The sequence below is a fragment of the Scleropages formosus genome, chromosome 19, assembly GCF_900964775.1.
Source record: "Scleropages formosus chromosome 19, fSclFor1.1, whole genome shotgun sequence".
Taxonomy (NCBI): Eukaryota; Metazoa; Chordata; class Actinopteri; order Osteoglossiformes; family Osteoglossidae; genus Scleropages; species Scleropages formosus.
This window is the reverse complement of record NC_041824.1, coordinates 20,605,435-20,617,460: the sequence shown is the minus strand read 5'-3', so window position 1 is coordinate 20,617,460 and position 12,026 is coordinate 20,605,435. Positions and strand designations below refer to the sequence as shown.

The 12,026-nt window shown below is 44.0% G+C and overlaps 1 long non-coding RNA gene across 1 annotated transcript; it reads right to left on the bottom strand.

The window, feature by feature from the left end:
* Positions 1-2,694: 2,694 nt before the first annotated feature.
* On the bottom strand, positions 2,695-3,204 carry LOC108939265 (uncharacterized). Its single transcript, XR_001966498.1, has 3 exons — positions 3,124-3,204; positions 2,904-2,936; positions 2,695-2,798 (listed from the first exon to the last, which is right to left on the bottom strand). It is a non-coding gene; the product is annotated as an uncharacterized LOC108939265 (long non-coding RNA).
* Positions 3,205-12,026: the final 8,822 nt, after the last annotated feature.

Sequence of the window (12,026 nt, the reverse complement as noted above, 5' to 3'; positions counted from 1 at the left end):
TTCATGAGTTTGCCTGGATTAAATATGCAGATGTATGGAATTACTACTTAGTAGGTCCAGTGATGGCAAAGTTCTTTCCCTTTCAACGAAAGTACAGGATGAGCGACGTATGTGATCTGCGAAACTATGATGCCTCATAGGGAAAACTCTGAACTGAACTGAAATCACCAGTGTGTATATACTGCATACTGCGCAGTTGGCCATATTCCCAGCACATTTTTATCTGTGGAACAGGACAAAAAATTGTCTTTGAAAAGGGGACCGCCTTAGGGTCAAACCTTTCAATGATTACCGAGGACTTCAAAGGACAAAAAAAAATTGTCAGATCACAGAACTGGTCATTACGCACAGCACTTCATTCTGAACGCTCTGTACAAGTCATTAAAAAAAGAAACGGACGAACGTGGTCTTCGACTTCATGGGCCCGATTTCGAATGCCTGTGCTGTAGTGATCCAGAGTCCATATTTACTGAGAATTAGCACTGTGAAAATTTACCCTGGTTTCTGAACGATAGATCATTGTAAGAGTCTTAACACTATCAGTTGCGTTGAAGTAATGCAGCATCAGCTGAGTACAAACAGTGCTGCTTGGAAGTATGTGAACCCCATAGAGGTAGTCATTATTCTTATATAAAATATTAGAATAAATTAATAAAATCTAATTCCTAAAATAAACTTATAAAATGAATAAATGACTATGATTTACACCCCTGACTCTACTTACCTACTTGGTTAACCACTGACACTTGGGCTTCACTTATTTTTACGCCTGCACTACTTGTGTGTTTCTACTAGACACACGATTTCCTCTAAAGCAACATATGGAACTGGTCATTTCACACCTGTTATGTCCCATGAGAAACACTGATCTGCATTAAATAACCATTTCATGGTAAAACTAAGGGACACAAGGGCTTTGCATAGTTTCAAGGAGCACTGTAAATATACACGTGTTCTGGAGCGCCATATTTAGACAGTTCACCGTCTTCCAGTGGTTCAGTTACCTCGGGACAAGGATTTATTCCAAGGAAGCAGACACAAGTGAAGCCCAGGCATTCCTCTAAGGCGCAGTACACAGCAGCAGTGCTCATCTTTCCCGGAGAAGGGAAGAGATGTTCAGTAACGGAGTGCTGTCATCTCAGTTACACAGGACCCCGCTGTCGGTAGCTGTCGACACCTTCAGATGCCGCATCAGTGGCTGTAAAGTGTAATGATGCTGGGTACACAGAGCTGAGCGCACAGACTGTATCTAGGTCACACACAGGCTTAGCTGAACCAACTGTCAGCGGGAAATCTGTGGTTTGGTGGAGCTCTGCGCTTCACACTCTCCATCAGTCTCCATCCCTCCACAGCTTTCTTTCACGTTGTCTGCAAAAAGTCTGCATAGGGCCCATGTCTTGGGTCCACTGCAGTGTAAATGTCCTGAACCACTTCAAGGGGGTCCTTACCACCGAACCGTGTGCCGCAGGCTGCCAAGACATTTTTACTGGGGACACCTGGTGAGAGAGACCCTTTAAATGCTTGGGGCGAACCTCTAACGGAAAGTAAACATCTAGGCATGGGCTATCCATTTACAGCAACACTAGGAAATGTGTGATAGAACACTTCAGGAGATAATGCATCCACTCCAGCTCCTCCGTGCCAGGAACAGTATGAAAACTGCCCGCTATGCAGCTGAGCCGGGGCTTTCCTTCTCCTTAATAGGTAACGTTGATGGATGACCCTATGGTCATACCGTACACCATTACGAGGGCAAGCATTTCCTGCAATACTGGGAAGTGCTGGAGTACAGCTTGTACCGTCAGGAGCTTTCCCACTACCAACAGCTGACGTCACTCCAGGTCCGCTGGTCACGCGGGAACCCCGACCGTGAGCAAGGGGTGACGTGTCAGCAAAGCAGCGGTCGCTAACTATGATAGGGACCCTGCTCTCCTATAGGCACACGCTGCGGTCCATACGATACACGTATGGTGATGAGGGGCACAGGGATAAGTCCTCTGGTGAGGCAGCGCCCCCGTGTGTCTGTTCAGAAACAATGTGTAAATCATGGCTTTCTTTTTTTTTTACACTACAGATCAACTGCCACTGCAAACAGAGAAAATGGTAAATGCATAAAGTTTTAGTTAAACTACATTGTCCTTTATTATATACTTAACTGGACTGTTACGAAACTTGTCGTTGCTTTTGTTTTCGTAACGTGTATTCCTCTTATGTCCTGGTGGCACATCGAGTAGCGCTGCTGGCTCACAGTGCCTGGGTGGTGTGAGAGGATGTGGGTTCAATTGCTGCTCAGTCTGTATGGAGTTTGCATGTTCTCCTGTGTATGTGTGGGGTGCTCTGGTTTCCTCCCACAGTCCAAAGAGATGCTGTTCAGGTTCATCCAGAGAGAGTGTGTTTTGCTGATGTATGGATGAGTGACCCAGTGTAAGTAGTATATCTAGCAGCGTAAGTCACTGCGGTGAATAAGGTATGTGGTCTGGTAACACTAGATAGAGTTCATTGGAAGTCGTTTTGGAGAAAAGCATCTGCTGAATGAATACATGGCTTTATTTTTTTATGCTGGATTCAGTCTGTAACACACACTTCTAGACTCTGGATTATTATTTTTTAAACTTCTCCCCATATCAGCATTTTTCTTTCACAGTTAAGCTAATAACACAACACTACACAGAATCGTGTTCCGGTGTGGGCTGAGAGGCAGGGAAACAGTTACTAGACAGGTGGATGGGCCGAGGGGCCTTTCGTGAAACGGCGCTGTCAGCAATACCAGCTTCACTTTAATTCTATCCAGAGAGTACCTAAAAACAAAATATTTTTCAACTATAGTGCATACAGAGAAGTATAAAATATGTCCGTATTTTTCAGTCATGATAGAATCTTATTGTTACACTGAATTTACTCACTGTTCACTTTGGGTAGACCCTAATGGATGGATGCTGTCAGAAAAAGAATCAGAAAAAAGAATTCTGTTAAAATGTTAAAAGGAACAGACTGAAGCAAGCTGGACAGAACTGAAACAATATTTTTGCTCGGCGTGCTGTCGTGCACTGCCAGCCATGACAATGAAGAATTCCACAGCTTGTCCCACTTTATCTTCTTAAACCTTCACCTAATATGTCTTACCAGAACAAGTGACTGCAGCATCCTTGAGATGTCCACAGCTTTGGGTACCCCATGGACTGTGTGGACACTCCAGCAAAGACTGTTCAGAACCAGAACAGTGAAGATGCTCCAGGATGACTGGACCCGTACCCTGTCCATACCGCGCCTGTCCAAGGGCCTCCACTGCTGTCCCACAGTCCAGTTCTCTGCATACCACACTGGCATCACTCAGATCCCAGCTGTCATCACACACTGTTCCCCACCGGCCTGAGTAATAAACCTCCAGTCTTCCGCTGCAGCTGTCAGAGCCATTGACCAGGCGCACCCTAAAAATTTCATCTGTAGGTAAGAGAAAAGGATCACATCATTTTTCCTGAACAACTCTGACAATCTGTTGCAATGCTGCGGTACGCTGGTACTGCAGTGTATGACTCCAGTTAGCAAGGAGAATGATCCAGAAGGGACACCCAACGTACTCACTCAGTATATCGTTCATAAACTGGCCACTGGCGACGTCACCTGAAAGGCACAAAAGACAAACTATCAGTACTTTGGTACTTGTAGTACCGAAATGTAAAAATGAGCAATATTAAAAGATTACTCTCAGTAAGCCCAAAAATCATGGAAATTCATAATTCCACTTGGGAAGCTGACTCTGCTCAGATATACTAAAACATAGAAAACTTTTATCTGCAAGAAAATGTAACTTCAAAGAATATTATTTAAAACCTAAAGAGAATTATTACCACCTATTTCTGTGTAACGATGAAAATTAAATATACAATGCTCAAGTTTCGGAAGTATGAACTCTACAGTGTTTCTAAGATACATCTTAAAGTAACTGATGGCGAGTCGAAGCTAGTGATGTGTCCACCCAGTGATGGGCACTGACCTGATCCACTGTAAAAATCTGTTGTTTCCTGGGTGTAAGAAGTGTCACCTTTAACAGAATAAAGATTTTATGTTAATGTTCCAAGATGCACCACCAAGTGTTCATTTCTTTTACATGAGCTATAGGACTAACAGCTTGAGTTACAGGAACAGGAACAAGACGATTTAATTCATATTTCTTACACTTGACCCCTAACTGTAAGGATTCCATTGGGACTGATAGTAAATTTAACTTAAATTACTCCAGTGACATTATAAATATTTATCATCCTCTAGTAACAATGCTATCTTACAGCTGCCCCAAAAAACTGACACTGAATTTACTCACTGTAGGCCTCCGTCACCATATCATTCTGGGTGGCTGTAGGAAGAAACACAACTATAACTACTGGTAGAGCAGAAATTATTACCGAAAAATAAGGGAAATTGAAAGATACAAATAAAGAATTGAAGACCGTTATCTGCCAGCAGTGATGAATATTGACATAACCCAGAATAAATATCCGTTTCCTATTTATGATGAATGTCGATAGAGATTATTTATGTGGTAAAAGAAGGTATGTGATATTAACTGCACGTAGCACAGTGTTTGTGCCGTACACTGGTACTGCAGTGTGTGACACCAGTTAGCGAGGAGGATGACCCATAAGGGACACCCAATGTACTCACTCGATATATCTTCCATAAATTGGCCACTGGCGACGTCACCTGAAAGGCAGAAAACACAAATTATCAGTACTTGTAGTACCGAAATACAAAAATAAGCAATATTAAAGGATTACTCTCAGTAAGGCCAAAAATCATGTAAATTCATAATTCCACTTGAGAAGCTGACTCTGCTCAGATATACTGAAACATAGAAAACTTTTATCTGCAAGAAAATGTAACTTCAAAGAATATTATTTAAAACCTAAAGAGAATTATTACCACCTATTTCTGTGTAACGATGAAAATTAAATATACAATGCTCAAATTTCGGAAGTATGAACTCTACAGTGTTTCTAAGATACATCTTAAAGTAACTGATGGCGAGTCGAAGCCAGTGATGTGTCCACCCAGTGATGGGCACTGACCTGATCCACTGTAAAAATCTGTTGTTTCCTGGGTATAAGAGTCACCTTTAACAGAATAAAGATTTTATGTTAATGTTCCAAGATGCACCACCAAGTGTTCATTTCTTTTACATGAGCTATAGGACTAACAGCTTGAGTTACAGGAACAAGATGATTTAATTCATATTTGTTACACTTGACCCCTAACTGTAAGGATTCCATTCACGTTTTTGCTTGCTGACCACTTGAAATAAAAACTGGGGACATATAAAAAAAAAATTAAACTTAAAATCACAGTTTTTCCACTGTGGTGAACACTGACCTGATCCACTGTGATAATCCGTTTTGTTACAACGGGCATCTGGAGTGGCAGCTGGAAAGCAACAAAAGGTACATGTGGATTTTCAAAGACGTAGTACGCTGGGTCCATATATTAAGAAAGTTTGATTAGTGAATTTTTATTGCAGATACAAACATTTAAAATGTATGTCACATTTTTTACTGTTCTGATCACTCGTCTACTTTCAAAAATTTCTGTTTGCTGCAGAGCAAACGTATCCTGCATTTCCATGTCCCCCAGTTTTCTGGTTATAAAAGGCACCTAGAAAGAATAGAAATAAAAGTGGACTGTAGGACCACCTCATTCAGCCTGACAGTGCCGTGACGAACATTTCACATTTACGGAATGAGTCTATTAACAATTAGCACTGGATAGGGGTTTTTTTGAGGGTATGTCTTTTTATTTCTAATCATTCCAAACTAGTTATTATTTTAACGTAACTCAAAGTTGTTAAAAAAAGGAGCGACAAAAAGGAGACAAAAAAAAAAAAAAAACTGAAAGTGACCCGTACCTGACAAACACTGCCAATGATCAGTGATCTTCGGGAGGTTGTGAAGATGATACATTTTTCTATTTTCAGTCATTTTAAACAACTTTTAATTTTAATCAAAATAAAGTGTTAATTGCAATACAGGTGCTCCCTGATTTACGATGGTTCGACTTGTGATTTTTTCAACTTTACGATGGTGAGCTGGCAATAGACATTCAAGAGAAACCGTTCTTAAATTTTGAATTTTGATTTTTTCTTGGGCAAGGGATACACAGAGCAATACTCTCTTGCGATGCTGGACAGTGGCAGCGATCTACATCTCCCAGTCTGTCACGCAGAGGTGTGTATTAGGTGTATTAAATGCATTTTCAACTTACAATAGGTTATGGAGAACGTAACCCCATCGTAATTCGGGGACCACCTGGATAACGGCATCACAGTCAAGGTGTACCTGTGCCTTGCAGCCTGTGCTTTCTGTATAGGGTCCAGATGACTGGACTTGCACACCGTTTTCTCATCGGTAATCTCATATTTAACCCCTTCTCCCCAGTAGGAGTTTGTCTGATAACCTGGTTCCCGTGATTTACACTCCTGACCATGGGACCTGCACCTTTATTCCAAGTGTTTAGCCTTGCACCTAGATCTGAACCTCAATCACAAATAAACCTCCTTGTGTGCACTTCACTTAGAATCCACTCTAAATTGATGCCATAATTCAACTTCATTATATCATTTCAAATGTCGTTGTCTCTCCCCAGTAATAACACCGAATTTACTCACCGTAGGTCTCTGTCACCTCGTCATTCTGTGGGGCTGTAGAAAGAAAAACAGGTCCTTCAGTCTCTTGCTAGGTGTAGAACACAGACTACAGAAGTCTTTAAAGATTTAATGTAAAAAAAAAAAAAAAAAGTTTACATTTAAAAATGAACAGTGCACCTCAGTTACAAAGAATCCATATTTTCAGCCTTCTAGACATCTGTCCTAAATGAATGTCAGGGATGAAACTAAGCTAAACTGATTCCTTCCTTAAACATGGATCTTAAACAGGAGTCCCACAGGAACTCGTACTTGGTCCAACTGAATTTTCCAGGGAGAAATTAAGTTTTATCTTTACATTTATTTAGCAAACACTTGTCTCCAAAGCGACTTCCAATTAACTCTATGTAGTGTTACCAGCTCAAACACCTTATTCACCGAGGTGACTTACACTGCTAGATACACTACTTACACTGGGTCACTCATCCATACATCAGTAGAACACACTCTTTCTATGTCAGTCGCACACTTTGGGGAACCTGAACAGCATGTCTTTGGCCTTATCTTCCACAAGGGGCAATCCTGACACCTGTCTGAGCTATAATTAAAAGTGATTTTACTGCAGGTCAGTTTGCAATAGCCTGTCCTTTGGCAGGGGTTGGGGGGGGGGGGGGGGGGGGTACGTTTCAGGATTACTGGTTTAGGAGCAGAGATAAGTAAAGTTATTTTAGTTGAACACTGAATTAATTTATTGAAAGTCTGTGTCTGTCACAGTGTCTGGTACTTTTTAAATGTTTGGTCTGTTACATGAATGATCACTGAATGAATTAATGAAAATTTTATATGAAACATATAGGAGGATTATATTTAAGAAATGAGAAATATTAGGCTGGTTCTACACACTCTTTCCCCTGCACAGTTATCTAACAAAAGAGGCCTGATTCTGTTAAGAAAAAAATTGATCTCAAGTCAGGGTCCTGGCAGCTTCGTCATTTTTTTTCTTCAAGCTGAACTGGTAAACAATTAGCTCTAATTTAGCAAATCATTAACTGAATGGCACAATATAAATCCTATGAGGTGTTTTCCCCACATCCGCCTGGCGCCTCTCACCTCATGCAACTCCTGAGTAGGAGAGGGACCACCCCCTATCGAGGAGTTTGGTTCCAGAGCCAACACTATGAGTGGAGGTGAGCCCAATTATATCTAGTTGGTATTTCTCAACCTCCCGCACCAGTTTTGGCTCCTTCTCCCCAGGCGAGGTGACATTCCACGTACCAAGAGCCAGCTTCCATTGCGAATGACTACGACGCCATGCGTCACCTCGCCCTCTCCTGCCGCCAGGTATACATTGCAACCGATCCCCATGCTGGACCTTGCAGGTGGTGGGCCCACACGGCCCCCCCATGATGCCTATTCGGACTGAGCCCGGCCAGGCTACGTGGGCTGCTCGGCCACCAGGCGCTCGCTTAGGAACACTACTCCCAGGCCTGGCTCCAGGGGTAGGTCCTGGTGACCCTATTCTGGGCAAAGTAAACGATATCCTGTTTACTCACAAGCCCCTGGCTGACTGCCATACAGTTGGAGTTTGCCCCGGTGGACGAGAGGGTTGCCTCAATGTGACTTAGGGTTGCAGAGAGGAAAACTTTGACTGTTGTGTGTGCTTATGCCTTATGCTTAGCCTTCTTGGAGAAGGTGGGTGGGGTTCTGGACAGGGCCCCACCTACAGACTCCATAGTCCTGCTGGGGTACTTCAACGCTCACGTTGTCAATGACTGGGAAATCTGGCGGGGGGTGATTTGGAAGAACGGCTTGCCCAATCTGAACCCGATTGGTGAAATGTTATTGGACTTCTGTACTAGTCATGGTTTGTCCATAACAAACACCATGCTCGAACACAAGGATGCTCATAAGTGTACTTGGTACCAGAGCTCCTTGGGCCAAAGGTCAATGATTGACTTTGTAGTCGTTTCTTCTGACTTGAGGCCACATGTTCCTGACACTCGGGTGAAGAGTGGTGTTGAGCTGTCAACTGATCACCATCTGGTGGTGAGTTGGATCAGATGGCGGGGAAAGCTGATGTATAGACCCGGTAGGCCCAGACGTTTAATGAAGGTGTGCTGGGAACGACTGTCAGAGGACCTTGTCGGGAATGATTTTAACTCACACCTCCGGCAGAGCTTCTCCCATGTCCCGGAGGAGGTAGGGGACATGGAGTCTGAATGGACCCTGTTCAAAACCTCCATTGTGGAAGCAGCCAAGCACAGCTGTGGCCAAAAGCTTGTTGGTGCTAGCCAGGGCGGCAACTCAAGAACCTGCTGGTGGACACCGGTGGTGAGGGAAGCCGTCAAGGTGAAGAAGGAGGCCTTTAGGGTCTGGTTGGCTCTGGGGATTCCTGACTCAGCAGACAGGTACCGGCAGGCGAAAAAGGCAGCAGCAGCTGTGGTTGCAGAAGCAAAATCCTGGGCATGGGAGGAATTTGGAGACGCCATGGAAAACGACTATCGGTCGGCTTCAAAGAGGTTCTGGAGAACCATCCAGCAGCTCAGAAGGGGTCAGAGGAGTTTCACTCAGGCTGTGTTTATCAGGAGTGGAGAAACTCTGACCTCTGATGAGGACATTGTCCGGAGGTGGAAGGAGCACTTTGAAGAACTCTTAAACTCGAGTGATATGCACCGTCACATGATTGCCTCCAGCACGCACTGGAACGGTTTGCAGCCGAGTGTGAAGCAGTGGGGATGAGGATCAGCACCTCAAAGTCTGAGTCCATGGTTCTCTCATGGAAAAGGATGGTATGCCCCCTCCAGGTAAGGGGAGAGTTTCTACCCCAGGTAGAGGAGTTCAAGTATCTTGGGGTCTTGTTCATGAGTGAGAGAAGAAGGGAGCCTGAGATCGACCACAGACTGGGAGCAGTGGCAGCAGTAATGCGGTCGCTGTACCGGACTGTAGTGGTGAAATGGGAGTTGAGGCATAAGGCGAAGCTCTCCATTTACTGGTTGATCTACGTCCCTACCCTCACCTATGGTCATCAACTTCGGGTGATGACCGAAAGAATAAGATTGCGGATACAAGCGGCCGAAATGAGTTTTCTCCGCAGGGTGTTGGGACTCACTCTCCGTGACAGGGTGAGGAGTTTGGACATCCGGGAGGAGCTCAGAGTAGAGCCACTACTTCTCCAGATTGAGAGGAGCCAGTTGAGGTGGTTCGGGCATCTGATAAGGATGCCCCCTGGGCGCCTCCCTTTGGAGGTATACCAGGCACGGCCAACTGGGACGAGGCCCCGAGGTCGGCCCAGGACCCGCTGGAGGGATTATATCTCACAGTTGGCCTGGGAACGGCTGGGGATCCCCCAGGTTGAGCTGGAGGAAGTTGGGGGCGGCTGGGCCTCTCTGCTCTCCCTGCTGCCACCGTGACCCTTTTAGGACAAGCGGGACAGAAGATGAGATGAGATGAGATGAGATGAGATAAGATGAAATTAAATGTTTTCAAGGAGGAGGAGGTATGGTGCTGCAGTGGGTTTGGCCTGCGCCCGCTCTCTGATGGGTCTGAGGTTCAAGTTCCGCTTGGGGTGTCCCGTCCTGGGTGTGTCCCCTCCCCTTCCAGTCTTGCGCCCTGTGTTGCCGGGTTTGGCTCTGTTCACCATGACCCCGCTTGGGAAAAGCGATATCAGACTACGTGTTTGTGTCTGTTTTCAAGCACCTGGCATTAAAAATTAATAATTTAATTTTACTGTTGGCTTTAAGTTTTCATGAATAAATTACTGCACCATAGGCTATAATAAATACAGAACTGACTCACTGTACAATTCACTGGACAATGTTGTCATCTCTGCAGGCTCGGGGTCTGCAGAGTTACCTGTGATATGGAAAAGTGTTTTAGTGTCCAGATGTAATAGAAACTGGCCGAAAAACTACCACCAACAATGCTACATTCAGGCAAACTGAACGTGTTCATTGTTCCAGTTACTTCTATTGTCATCTTTTCATTTTAGTCTGCGATTGTCTTTTATAGCCTGAACGTCTTTTAGATGAAGAAATTTCTATAACAAGATAACTGTAACGCCTTTTTTGTGATCCAGTGAATTGTTTTCGTCTCCACAGCAGTTCCCCTGCTCTCTGACCTGCACAAACCACACCAGCTTCTTCATTGTGAGCACAGTTGTGCTGCCAGAACGACAGTGAAGGACAGTCCAGCAGCGAGCCCTCGGTCCCGGTACACCACACGTTGTCCATGAGGACGGGCATCCCGACACCTATCCCGAAGCTGCTCTCTCCGGTGGCATTCAGAGCCACGCCACAGCCCAGCTCCCTGCACACCACTTGAGCATCTCCTAAGTCCCAGTCATCATCACATACTGTCCCCCAGTGGCTGGACTGGTACACCTCCACTCTCCCGGAGCACTTGTGAACGCCGTTGACCAAGCGGAGTCTCGCGCCACCTGAGGGAATTTCAGAAACACACTAAGAATGTCCGAATTTTACATGTCGAGGGTACAACAAGATGAATCACATATTTATAGACAACCTGTCTGTATGCATAAAATGAAGACGTGAACTGGGCTACAGGGGAAATATATACAATTCATAATCTCGACTGTGTAACCTTTGTGGTGTATTTCTGAGCAAGGGTGGCATGGGGAAAAAAATCTCTTGTGGCAGTAATTCTACACAGAGTGTCTTCTTTTAATAGGAAGCACACACGCCTGGACAATTCTTATAAAGTGAATGCCCTTGAATGAGAGCACAAAGCTGTCATACAGTAAGATAAGTGAGCGGAGCATCCGCTTCTTGTGAATGAACTTACTGTGCGGCTCTTCACGCTTTCCTGGTTATTCAATACGGCAGCATAAAAAAAGCAAAAGAACAGAAAATAGTGAAATAAGGACAAGAAAGTTTTCCAAACTGCAACACGATACTATTGCTATAGAGAAGTGACTGAAACTTGATTTTCATTAGGAATCCAAACCTTTTTCTGGTAGGAAATTTAAAAAAATACTGTAGATGAGAAAACGTTCTGGCTATGAAAGTTAACACTGAGTGCAAAGAGCTGTTACTGTAGCAAAGGGGAGTGCTGCAATGCAGTTTAAAAAAAAAAAAAAACAATCTGTGTTAAAAGTAAAATGTGAATAACAGGAATGACGTACACTGGACAAGGAGGAGTATAACCCCAAAATATGCATAATTATGAGCGACATACAGTGCTGCTTCAAAATATGTGTACCTCTTGTGTCTCTTCGTTTTACCATGAAAGGGTTATTTAAAAAGAATCAGTGTTTCTCATATGACATAATAGGTGTGTAATGACCAGTTCCATATGTTGCTTTAGAGGAAATCGTATGTGTAGTAGAAACACACAAGTAGTGCAGGTATAAAAATAAGTGAAGCCCAAGTGTCATTGG